General features: G+C 41.5%; 1 pseudogene; it reads left to right on the top strand.

The window, feature by feature from the left end:
* The first annotated feature begins 808 nt into the window (after positions 1–808).
* On the top strand, positions 809–1,607 carry LOC126488305 (poly(A) RNA polymerase GLD2-like; annotated as a pseudogene).
* The last annotated feature ends 8,630 nt before the right edge of the window (positions 1,608–10,237 follow it).

The raw sequence follows: 10,237 nt of genomic DNA on the forward strand, positions 1-10,237 counted from the left end.
GCAATGAGTTCAGGGGCCTCAGAGGGAATGGTGTGAAAGCAAAAACCTAAAATGTAATTGTGAGTTGTAATTGCTATGTTTTAGAGATCCATGAAACAAAACAGCTTCTCATCTGCAAACCTCTTACCCAAGGACTGATAGTACCTGAAATGCTGGAGGCTGTTGTTTATGGGAGATAACAAGTCACATATTTTCACTCCCCTAAACAATTTTTTTTAACCCATCTGAACCAGATGTGCTTGATCACATGTGAGTGTTATGTACATAGGCAGGAAGTACGTCAGGATATATGCTTGTCCCTGATTGGACCTGATGGGAAATGCAATGAATTATGGGTTATCCTTGTTAAACCTTTGCAGAACTGGATTCTGGGTCATTTCCTGGGAAATGGTGTACAGACCTGGCCAGCACCATTCACCTGCCAGCATTTAATGAAAGCTTGCTTCAAATTTGGTTTTAAACTGTGGTAGTGGTCTGATTCTTGATTGGCGGGATTGAAAATGGTCCTATGCAAGTCTCTGGTCCCCTGCCAGGAGAACAAAACTTTTGTAAACTGACTTTGTGTTTTGAGAGGAAAGCTTTGTGCTGTCCAGTAGCTCCCTGGGTGTATTCCCATGGTGCTAAACTTGGTGAAGAAAGTTGGTGCTGACTTCTCTCTGAATCTGTCTTCTTACTAGCCCTTATGTTGCCTCCCACCCTGTTCTCATTCATTAGACTGAAAGAGTAATACTCTCTTGATGTTCTCCCTGTGTTCCAAAAGACAGTGGAGAACTAACAGCAGAAGAATACACCTTTGATGAACAAGAACATGCTCCCAAGCTCAATTTTGGTTTGTCCACCCATTACTCCAAGCCACCAACAGCGTCATAACTTGTTGGCTTTCTCATCAGCCAAGTTACTTATTGATGCACAATTCAAACTTCAAAATGTAGCCTTGTCAAGAGCTATGTCCTTACAGTCCCTGACATATAGCTCTGCCAGTCCAATACATAACTCAACCTCCCCATTATTTTGAGGAAGGAAGGGAATAAGAAATGAAAAATAACAAACAAATGTGCCTCTTGATGGTAAGCAGCAGAGTTTCATTTTACCCCACCAAGAGCCAACTATAGTTAAGCAGACAATAAAGGTGATGGCAGATATTCCATGCCACCAGTATTTCACACACACCATGTACCAGATAGTCAGATGTGTTCCATCTCTTTGAGAAATTCCACTATTGGAATCCAGAGAAATCCCACTGTTTGAGATGAGTTGAGTCAGCAAATACTAGAGATGTTTGAAACTTGTCAGCAGCAAGCAGGTGTCTTAAAGAAAAAAAAAAAAAACCCTGTAGTGCACAACACAGCTGCAGAGAGCAATCCAGCTGCTGTTTCTGCAAAGCATACTTTTTTTTTTTAGTTGGATCATCTTTAAACGATTTGATATTTGGAGCAATGATCGTGACTTGTGCTTCATTGTTAAGTCAGAAGACTGAAGCACAACATATACTCATATTTTCCCATAAATCCTTCTGTACTAGAGTCTCGGGCTACATTAAGAGAACTCAGCTGATTCATCCCCTAACCTCCTGCAGAGCCAGGCGTATGCTCCAAGACATCATATGAAGCATCCAGTTCTTACTACTGTGGACACCAGTGTGCTCTGCAAAGATCAGCATTAGAGAGGGGCCATTTATTCCCTCACCTTCTGCACATTCTGGCAGTTAATAGTTCTCCCATGAGTTTATATCCAAGATTCACTTTGGGGTGAAGAAGACTGTCTCAACTAGAAGTACTTCTTTGTGCTGGGTCTCATTAACCCACTACATTCTAGGGAGTGCTCAGATACAAACGATGGTCAATATGAGAGCAAAAGCCAATTCTCTGGCATCTATAGTGGAGGTCAACTCTATACAACCATTGTTGCACTTCTTAGATTCCTAGGGGATCTGCAGAGGCAAGCATAGGAATCAAATCTCCCTCCATCCTTTCTACTTCTTTTATTCCCACACAAGTTTGGATCCCAGGACCAATAAACATCCTACATAAAATAATTTCAATCTGCATATATTTTAGGGAATACAACTGGAAATAAAGATATTTGCTTAGAAAAATTGAAATTTAAATTTTTCAACAAAATAAAACTCTGGAGCTACAGATAGTCATGAACTGCCATATATTAATAAAAGCTCAGAGAAAGAAACTGGGGTTCAATCTGAAGATCTGAAAAACAAGGTAGCCAGCCACTGGCTCTTACCTCTACCTCGGACTGAAAATGGGCGAGATTCTATCTCCACGAATCCTGAAGACTCAATACCCCATACTCCACACTCCACTGAGATTCTGTCTCTTTCTCTTTATATTCCTCTCTCCTCCCAGCCATATCACTTGTGCTTCCACCTGGGATCACTTTTGTGTGAATTCTGTTTCTCTTTTAAACGGATTTAATCTTGTGTAGCTCAAGGTGGCCTTGAACCAACAGAGATCCAAGGTGTGTGCCACCACTCCTTGGCCGTATGGCTGACTAGTTTGGCTACTTTGCCCTCTAATCAGACAAGCTTTATTTATTAAAACACAAATAAAATACCACTATACCAGGTCCTTTTCAGAAGTACCATCTGTTCTTAACCTCTGAACCATTTATCTAGCCCCCATCCACCTCCTTTATGTGCAAAGAATCTTTACCCCAACATTTTAAGGTTCAAGGTTATTCAGGGCAAAGTGTTAAGGAAAAAGCAGAGTCAGGTAAAGGGGTTGCAGGTGAACAATTATTTTGTGAGCCAAAGGAATCTCCTGTCATTTCAAAAGCAATAAAGATCATAGTTATGCTTAAAAACTTAAGGCAGTTTGTTGAATGTATATGATACTGCAATTAAATAAACAACTTTCATGTTCATGCTGAGTAGTACAATAACATCTCTGCTTCAGAACGCTGTCACAGTAAGGAGGAAGAGAGAGAACGAGAAGATGCTCATTAGGAGAGCAGGTGGGCGGCAGAGAGCTGAGTAAGCAGGGAGTGACTTGCGCAGGTGTCTTCCCTTTGAGTTCCTTCCTGGTGCTACTCTAAAGCAACTTACATTATGTGGGTTTGCAATTATTTTGTCTGGTGTTAATTAAAAACCTTTTCAGATTAAAATAAGTAACATTAGCTTTTAAAAAGACCACTAATGAACTAATGTAGTTTTAGTACAAGCATACTTTTTCTCTGGTTTTGATTTTATTCCTGAGAATTGATGGCAGACACTTGACATTTTACAGTATTTTAAACAAAAACACATTTTTCTTTGAGATGAAGTAAGCAGTTCAGAGGCATCAAGGGCAGTATGACATCATGAGGGCCAGCATAGGCTGTGATGTAATGAGGGGCAGCAAGGGGCTGAGCACTCAGTGTCTTGGTCTGACGGTTTGTCCGCGCACCCTCTTCTCCAGACCCTGACCTCTCCATCAGGACCAAGTCTATGCTATTACTGATACCCATGATGGTGTGGTAAGCTAATCAACACACCCTCCGAAAAGCTTTAGCAGCCCTCTTTTGCTTATTTTCAATTCTTATTTTTATTTTGAGAAATGTCACTGATAAAATGTATTACTCTGACATGCTATTAATATAGTACATTTAAGCTGAAATTTAAAGAGTTTTTTGAGATAATTATTATACACTTACATGTTCAAAAGTAAAATTTTGGTGAAGAATAACATTAATATTGAGTTCCTTTAAGGAAGACAGATGTTCTACAGTGAGTCACTTGTTAAAAACAGTACAATCAATTGCAGCCACTTGCTATACTTCAAATGCCTCTGATTTGAACCTGAGACCCCTGGTTTCTTAAAGAGAGAAAAAAAAAACTTTCAAACTTACAGACTTAGAATTTCCATGCTATTTTCCTTCTTATTTGGCTGGAGCACATAGCCTCCAAGTCAATCACTGGAATTACAGATGTTAGCAAAGAGGACATTTCTTTGGATGACTGAAGTATTCTGTGCTTCAGATAACTAAAAATGTGTAAATATCCGAGACAGCACATGTGTCAGACAACCAGGCAGCTTCAGGCAGCACCAAGCTCAATATCCCAGAGAGATGCTTAGCACTTCATTAACTACAATGCCTCTAACCCCACCTTACACTCTGCCCTTTAAACAAACAAACAAACAAACCCAAATCTAAGGACAACTGAATACAAAGTGGAGCATGAATCATCAGGGTTCTCATATTAGCATCACAGCCAAGGTCTTGCATTGAGGCATTTAGAGAGTCTGAAAGCTGACCCTTAGGTAAGAGGTGTGGCACTCTTTAAATCCCAGTGCCAGTCAGCCAATTCTCGAGCACTCTTATCTCTTAACCCATTCCAATATCTCTAAGTGAATTCACTGTAAATTTATAGTGTAGACGGTGTCTGAGAATGTCAAGGCATTTAGGAATTTTTTTTTTTAGGTAAGTGGTAAGTTTTATTTTATGCATATTTTAGCAAATAAACCAATCTTGCTTATTTATGATTTATGTATTAGTTTTCTATTTATTTATTTATTTATTTATTTATTTATTTATTTATTAAAGATTTCTGATTCTTCCCCACTACTGCCTCCCCTTTCCCTCCCCCACCCCCAATCAAGTCCCCCTCCCTCGTCCCCCTCCCCCAATCAAGTCCCCCTCCCTCATCAGCCCAAAGAGCAATCAGGGTTTCCTGCCCTGTGGGAAGTCCAAGGACCACCCACCTCCATCCAGGTCTAGTAAGGTGAGCATCCACGAAACTGCCTAGGCTCCCACGAAACCAATAGGTACAGTAGGATCAAAAACCCATTGCCATTGTTCTTGAGGTCTCAGTAGTCCTCATTGTCCACTATGTTCAGCGAGACCGGTTTTAACCCGGGCTTTTTCAGACCCAGGCCAGCTGGCCTTGGTGAGTTCCCAATAGAACATCCCCCTTGTCTCAGTGTATGGGTGCACCCCTCGTGGTCCTGAGTTCCTTGCTTGTGCTCTCTCTCCTTCTGCTTCTGATTTGGACCTTGAGATTTTAGTCCGGGATGGCATTTAGGAATTTTAATTGATCAAATAACTGACCACATGAAATGAGACACCAGTCAATTGTACAGGTTATTTATATATGTAATACTTTCATGTTATGAGATCTCCAAAATTATGTCATGAACTAAACCTATAAATGAGTTTTATATCAGCATATCCCTTTTGATCCTATCAAAACAAGGGGAATTTTGTTCTCTTTTTATGCAAGGACTTTTAGAATTTAGAGTTAGAAACAGAAGCCATTCTTCCACTAGCTGTTTATAAGACATTTCTGGCCATGCATGCTAACCGGTACCTGTAAGTCTAGCACTTGGATTGCTACGAGTCTGAGGCCAGTATGGACTACATATTGAGATCAATACAGCATATTTCTTTTTAAAGAAAATGATGAAGTAAAAGATTCTGTAGACAGATACCGAATTAGCAACCATGGAAATTCAAAAGAGAGCACTATGAAATTGATCTTAATAAAAATGTAATATTGAGTGACCTCTGAAGGAGCAGGTCTGAGGTCACTAAAGTATAGAATGTACTACTGTTCTACATGCTATGAACTATGGCACAGCACTGTTGGTGAGCAAGGCAGGGGGCTGAAGATTGAAACACACACACACCTACACACAGACAGACACAGGGACAGAGACATGGGTCGTCCTTGAAACAAGAATGCCAAGAATGCCCCCCTTGAATCAAGAATGGCAACTTTATTGTGTTCCAGGGCAGCTAATATAGGGTCTCCTTGACTAATGGCCATACCTCAACTCTTAGCTGCCAGCCCACCAGAAACTACTCCCCAGCCATCAGGAACTCCTGAGGATCTCATGCTCAGAGCAGCTGCAAAACAGGAAAACAAATTGTTTGCTCAAAGCAGCTGCAAGCATGTTTACTCAGGCAGGCAAGGGGTAACAGGAAATTCAGGGTCCAGGTTCCACAGCCCCCAACACTGAGGCAGTGACCTCTACAAGAGCAGATTCAAGGGAGCAACCAGTGTGGGAGCAGGTCTGAGCCATAGACCTCTGCAAGACCAGGTGTAAGTCAGGGACCTCCAAAGGAAAAGAACTGAGCCAGAGACCTCTGTGGGATGAGGCCCAAGCCAGGGACCACTGCGAAAGCAGGTCCAAGTCAGGGACATCTGTGGGAACAAATCTGAGCCAGTGACCTCCACCAAGCAGGTCTGAGCTAGTGATCTCTGCCAGAGCAGGCCTGAGGCAGTGATGCCCACAGGAGGAGGCTTGAGGAAGTAACCTCTACCAGTACAAGTCAGAGGCAGTGACCTCCACAGGAGACGTTACAAGGGAATGACCACTGAGGGAACAGGCCTGACCCAGAATCCTCTGCAGGACTGTGTCCAAGCCAGGGACCTCTGTGGGAGCAGGCCTGAGCCAGTGATGTTTCCTGGAGCAGGCACAAGGCAGCAGCCTCAGTGGGAGCGCTCCAAGCAAGCAACCTCTGTAGGAGCAGGCCCAAACAACCTCCAGGATTGCAGAGTGACACCTGAGAGTACTGAGCGACCTCCAGGAACACCGAGTGATGTCCAGTGTGACTGGAACTGTGGACCTGACTACACCATGAGGCACAGCCAACTGAGCCTTGGCTCTACTGGCACCTGGAGCTCCAGGGGAACATGGAACGGGGAGTGATTTTTTGCTCAGTTGTCTGTCTCAGCTCTCCTCTTCCTCTTACACGATTTTCTGCAGCAAATGCAATTCTACATACAATGTATGTGTATTGTGTGACATAGATCCTGAACATGGACCAGCTATTTTTATCTAACACCCAATAAAAGATTAACTGATCTAAAATGGGAGGAAAACAAGACCATTGAATGTTGTAGGGAACACACCATGATTTTATACCCTCCTGAGACACTTTGTATGTGTGCAAAAGGTCCAAGTATGTGGGGTTATGTGCACGTGGAGGCCAGAGGATGATGGATGAGGTCTTCCTCAATTGCTTTTCTACCTTATGTTTTTGAGGCAGGATTTTCCTCTGAATTCAGAGCTCACTGATTGGCTAAACTAGGCTGGCCAGCATCCCCAGGAGAATCCTCTTTAGTACTGGGACTACAGACATTACCCCACTGTACGTGGCATCTTATGCAGGTGCCGAAAACTGGACTCAAATCCTCATGTTTGCATAGCAAGCATTTTAACAACTAAACTTAAAGTTCTAGCTAGAACAGGCAAGGCAGCAAGAGAAGATCAAGGGGATACAAATTGGAAAGGAAGAAGTCAACTTTTGTTATTTGCAGATGATATGATACTATTCATCAATGACCCACAAAATTCTACCAGGGCACTCCTACAACTAATAAACAGCTTCAGCAATGTGACAGGACAGAAGATTAATTAAAAAAATCAGTAGCCCTATTATATACAAATGATAAATAGACTGATAAAAGAAACATCACCCTTCACAATAGCCACAAGTAGCATAAAATTTGTTGGGGTAACTCTAACCAAACAAGGGAAAGAGCTGTATAACAAGAACTTTAAGTCTTTGAAGAAATAAATTGAAGAAGATATCAGAAAATGAAAAAAAAATATTCTTTGCTCTTGAATAGGTAGAATTGATATAGCAAAAATGACAATCCTACCAAAAGCAATCTATAGATTCAATGAAATCTCCATCAAAATCCCAGCACATTTTTTCACTGGACTGTCTTCTTGACAGAGGATATATATATATATAAGTTGATTTTCTCCCAAAAGGCAGGGAATGGATGCAGTTAACAGCCCAGTGATCTGTGCTGTCTGTAGAGCCAGGTCACACCTGAATCTCTCAGACTAATATTTATCCCACTATTCCTCTCTAGACCATCTAGACCTCTCTAGACCAATCTAGACCTCTCTAGACCAATGCTCTCTTGAGCATTGTTTCTCAGTCAAAAGAACCCATCCTGGGACATGGAAGATGTCTCATGTGCTTTACAGCTGTGACCTATGTGAGACCACACAAGATTCTTCTCCAGACCTTTAAACCACAGAGCCCATATTTATAAAGAGGTCATATATTTTGTGAAAGAATTTGATGTAGTTATGCCTTAAGTTTTATAGTGCACACACAATTGAGTTCATTGTTACCAGAAAACTATTTCAAAAATTGTACTGTACTTAAATATGTCTAAAATAAATGGTCTGGTGTCAAACTCTTTAAAAAAAGTAGTACTCATAGACAGTCTATCATCTATATACAAAATGTATCAGATGAGTAAAAAGAGCTGAACCTAAGTTATGATATGACAGAATAACTTTATTGCTGTATATGTCTCACTATGTCAAACTTGGGTTAAAATAAGAAAAACGGGCTGCCAGGAAAGAATGCTAAATTCCTCCCACTCAAAGCATCCATAACTTTGATAATAAGTGGTATTTCAAATAATATGCATTGTGGCCAAAAAGTAGATGAGAAAAGTGCACAGGGATTCAAATTTGTTGCAATACAGCTTCACAATCACTGAGCTTTCCAAGAGCAGAAGCCATTCACTTTTCACAGGAAAATGTTTCTCTTTTCATCTGCCAAAATTCACTGCAGAGCGAAAATTGATCTTGTTGGAGATATAGACATTCCCATGGACAAATTCCATGGTGTCTGGACCAGCTGTTCTATCCAAACAGCCTCTCTAGTGGAAAATCCAGACAGAACCCACAACAGATAAAAGGCTCACCTGCTGTGGCCCAAAGGCCTCAATGATTAGAGGAGCCTGGCTACATCAAAGACATGGCAATAGCTTAACCAGTCCTTCCTGATGCGGTTAACTCCAAGAAGTAATTACATCAATTACTTAGGCAGCATCCTATCTTAGACAATCCACAAGATGAGTTATGTTCATAACAATAAAATTTGATGCTACAGATTCACTTTATGAACTGTAAATTTATTTGGATTTTGTAAATTTGAATGATTTTGATGCTAAAATTGTTAGGGTAATTATGTTTTTCTTTAATTTCTCAAGAAATGCTTTCATCTGCATTGCCTTAATTATGATCTACTGAGGAAAGGTTCTAGTGGGAAATAAAAATGTTGTAATAAGAGCGGCAGGGCTGCGTCCCCAACACCCCGGCCACTTGGCTAGCTCATGCCTGAAATAACAACACACAAACTGTATTCAATTAAACACTGCTTGGCCCATGAACTCTAGCCCTTACAGGCTAACTCTTGTACCTGGACTAGTCCATTTCTAATGATGTGTGTAAGCACCCCAAGGTGCGCTTACCGGAAAGATTCTAGCCTAGGTCCATCCTGAGTTGGAGTTGCCTGGGAGAGCGGAGCATGGAGTCTCTGCTCCACAGCAGAGCTGTCGAGACTGTCCAGGAGCAGAGCAGAGTCTGACCTCACTTCCTCTTCCACCCAGCATCCTATTCTGTTTATTCCACCCACCTATGTTCTAAGCTATGAGGCCAAGCAGTTGGTTTATTATTTAACCAATGAAATCAACAGATTGATATATGACACTCCCACATCATAAAAAGAGTTTCCATGACTAAGTAAGCTTGGCTTAGGACCCCCTTTAAGACAATTCTTAATCTTACTAGAGGAAAATGAGCTCTAGAGATTATATCTAAAAATGAGGAAGAATTCAATTTATTTCCATCTTGCTTCCTTCCTTTGTTCGTTCGTTTGTTCCTTCCTTCCTTTCCTCCCTCCCTCTCTCCCTCCCTCCCTCCTTCCCTCCCTCCTCTTCCCTCCCTTTTTTTCTTCCTGTCTGTCTGTCTCTTTCTTTTTGAGACACGGTCTCTCTACATAGCCTTGACTGTCCTGGAACCCACTATGTAGACCAGGCTTGCCTCAGACTCACAGAAATCTACCTGTCTCTGCCTCCCAAGTTCTGGGATTAAAGGCATGAACCAAACATGATTGGTCATAAATAAATAAATAAATAGTGATGAAATGATTCTTAATGATGTTCTTCTTTACTCATAGATCAGAGCCTAGTCCAGTCATCATCAGAGGTGTTTCTTCAGCTAGATGATAGGAGCAGATGCAGATATCCACAGCCAAACATTAGGTGGAGAGAGATCCCAGGTTGGGAATCTTTGTCACATCTCTCCCCTTAGAGTTCAGGGATCCTAGGGGAAGAGGGTGAAGAAGAATTGTAGAAGTCAGCAGGGTGGAGGATACCCTGATAGCACAGCTTGAATACTCAATTAAGCAGGGCTCACAGAGGTTCACAGAGACAGAAGGGGCATTTGTGGAGCCTGCATGGGTCTGTGCAGGTCCTATGAAAGCATAT

The sequence above is a fragment of the Alexandromys fortis genome, unplaced genomic scaffold (assembly GCF_014885135.2).
Source record: "Alexandromys fortis isolate MF-2015 unplaced genomic scaffold, M_Fortis_MF-2015_v1.1 scaffold_169, whole genome shotgun sequence".
Lineage (NCBI taxonomy): Eukaryota > Metazoa > Chordata > Mammalia > Rodentia > Cricetidae > Alexandromys > Alexandromys fortis.